Source organism: Morus notabilis, unplaced genomic scaffold, assembly GCF_000414095.1.
Source record: "Morus notabilis unplaced genomic scaffold, ASM41409v2 Scaffold801, whole genome shotgun sequence".
NCBI lineage: Eukaryota > Viridiplantae > Streptophyta > Magnoliopsida > Rosales > Moraceae > Morus > Morus notabilis.
In genome coordinates this window covers 115322-118783 of record NW_010357956.1, presented here as the reverse complement: position 1 = coordinate 118783, position 3462 = coordinate 115322, and positions in this window count along the sequence as shown.

The following is a 3462-nucleotide window of genomic DNA, read 5'->3' as shown; positions in this document are numbered from 1 at the left end:
AGCAATGGATGAAAATTCAATAGATTAAGATTCTAGGGTTTCCGATTTCACCAAATTAATCATGTTCAAATTCTCATAATTCAAGAAAATTAACATTCAATCCTATACTGACAGTAATTTTTCTAAAGCAATTATTATTCTTTCTCAAGCAACAATAATATTAATCCAACAAGCAAAATCTACATCTCTGTCAGACTTCTAAACCTGTTGAAAATCATTAAGTGCAAGAAATTCAAAAGAACTGCACAAGCATCATAGATATCTCTATCCTATGAACAACTCATGGTATTTCAATTAAGAGCTTATTCAATTATCACCTCTCAGTCTCAAATCAAATACAAAATCATGTAATAGTTGGCCAAACAATCACAAGCATTAAGAATAAATTGAATAACTCAACATATATGGATTAAAGATCAATTACTTAAAAAGAAGATTGAGAATTCAAAAATTCATAATCCGGCTACATCGTAGCCCTAGAAAAAGGAATTAGTTCATCTCTAAACAAAATAAATTCCTAAACAAAGTCTTAATCATTGGAAAGGAAAGAAAAGAACTAGTTTGGAGTTGAATTGAAGCGTCTCCGTTTCCGGATTTGTGCCGTTCTTCTTCTCCATCCCAATTCTCCTTTTCTTCTCTTGAATACTCTCTCAAAAGCCAGCCATCATTTCATAGTCTAAAAGTCCCTTCTAATTGCCCTAGAATCATCTATTTATATGTTTCTGAGCATTAGGGTCAAAACGGGTAAGTTTTCTCGCGATTAGCCTTCAAAACGCGTCTTTTCTCGCGTCGTAGCGCCGCGGCGCTAAGTTCTTAGCGCTGCGGCGCTACTGTGTAAAATCCAGGGCGCTGCGGCGCTGTCATGGGCGCCTAAGCGTTGCCCATTCTGCCCCAATGCACTAATTCCGCCGGATTTCAGCAAAATTTGTCCAAAACCTTCCAAATCATAGACTTTCACCTAACCTTCAAACAAAGAACAAAAACACACATAAAAACTAACAAAATCCTCGAAAACCAACTAGATATTAAGTGTAAAATGATACTAAATGATAGAGTAAAATTCACTCATCAAATACCCCCAAACTTAATATTTTGCTAGTCCTCGAGCAAAACAAAAATGAAAGAAAGAAAACTAAAAAAAAAAAGTAAAAATACGAGTAATACGCAACATAAATAAAAGAAACCTTGCTTGAGTATTGATTTGGCGTTGTTTCACAGAAAATGTCTTAGAGGTCTCACATAAATTACAGCTCAAGAAAGACTTTAAACTTTTTGAACGTTTAGAATTTCAACTCGAATGCTAATCTCACCCCCACTTAAGATTCCTTATGTGTGTGTGTGAATTATCAATTACACATACCTAAATGCAACCCAGATGGGTTTATGCAAATAAGTGAATCAGGATAGATCTCTATTATTTTGAACTCCATAGGCTTGCTTTTCTTATCATTCTCCACTAATGCCGGTCAACAAACTACCAAGGATCATTAGGACTTTATTAAGCTTGAAATTGATTGGCTAGGGATTAAGGTGGGATAAAATGATATGAATGAGGCTCTTAACTCCCTAAACTCATCAATTATTCTAGGATCCTCTTGTAGAACTTCTAACTCAATATCTCAAATATATTCGCCATTTGCCATCAACATTCTTGTCTCCACTCTTTATTTCTTTTTTTTTTCTTTTTTTTTCCGACTAATACCGAATTTCATTGGAGACATCACACAAAATATTAAAAATATCCATACACCTCCCCACTCCAAACACAGCTCAACGTGCATCCTATAATAATCAACAAGCTCAAGGGAAATGGTAAAGATAGGATTTATTTAAAGGCTAAGCTAATAATGTGGATGACGAAGAAAAGTTTAATCAAGCTCAAAGAGGTTATTAGGGGTATTATTTCAACAAGGTAAGTTCAGATGGCTCAAACGATCCAAAACTTGCCTAATTATTTCCTTAGTGATAAATTGCCTGGGATTTCGCCTCGAGTGATAATCAAACAAGTTCTAGAGTCCGGTGAGATCTTAAGAAACACGAAATTCACATAAACTTTTTCTAAGTTCACAACATGGTCAAGTGTTCTTATTTATGTGCTCAACAATGTAAGGAAATCATAAGTAGAGTAAAACCAACAAACAAGTGAAGCACACAAACAATCAAATTATTCATTGTTTCGCAGAAGCCATAGTTAAGTTCAATCGTTGTCTCATCATCGGCCGGGGCGAAACAAGCCGAACCAAAGTTTAATTTTTTTTTTAATAAACTGAATAAAATAAGATAGTCAACTCCCCCAAACTTAAAACTGACATTGTCTCAATGAAAAAGTAACGCAAGAGAGTTTAGAGGACTTTCCTGAGTAGTTGTCAGTCTGTGTCTTCATTGGGTGCAAGAGGAGGTGCGAAAGTTGCAAGGGTTTTCGTTTTTTTTTTATTTTTTATTAGAGGTAGCGCCAAGGGGCTGCATGGTAGCGCCAAAGCACTACGTGCTCTGCCATTTTTTCCCAAAACGCTCTGCTCTCTTTTGAGCGCCAAAGCGCTACTGCTGCTGCCAAATCTGTGCTTTCATGCTTGCTAATGCCTGCTTGAGTTTCGTTTCAATTGCAAATCCTTAGAGCAACCCCAAAACTTGTTTATTAACTTTGATGTCTTCAGACGGACGTTTGGAGAAGTGCTCGTCAAATAGCGGCTTTCGCCCCCAAAAAGTGACATACAACACGATATATGGGTCTAGATTATGGATGCTCTCAAGCTTGGCATGATTTGGAAGTATTCGGCTCATTGTTCTAACACAGCTTCGCTTTGATTGATGATGAGCTTGGAAGGAGAACTTTTCTTTGGGCTCGATCATGTAGAGGACATAATATGGTGATGGTGGTGTCGGAGGGAAGTAAGGATCCGTTGTTGGTGTGTATGATAAAATCACAAATGAGCTCAATTCAATGGCCTCGTATGCTTCTTCATCCTCCAACGGCTCTCGTACCTCTTCTTCATCTAGGAAATCCTCAAATAATCCCTCTAATTTCTCTTCACTCTCAACTTCACTATCCATAGCCATGCATGAAATTTGATCTTTATAAAACTCATGGTTTTGGATGGACACCTCGTTTATTGGCAAATCAGTGTCGGAACTACGAGAGTCCATCTGTGCTGAGGCTTGAGGAAAAATAAATTTGAAGGGTTCTTGTTCTTCTTCTTGAGGCTCATCTTCCTTTAGAGGCTTGAATTCCCTTGACAACTTCTCTTGAATGTACCAATCTTGATAAAACTTCACCATATCGTCCATCATTTGGTAGGCTTCATCCTCGGGTCTTTCACAGAATGGGGTTGTATCATAGCCATCTTCCACCCAACTTTTGGTTGCTATGGTTAATCATTTAATGAAGATTTGAAGTTGAAGCCACTTTGGAATACCATGTTCCAGAAACCTAGCCAATAGCTCATTAATCTCTCCCAAGCTTGA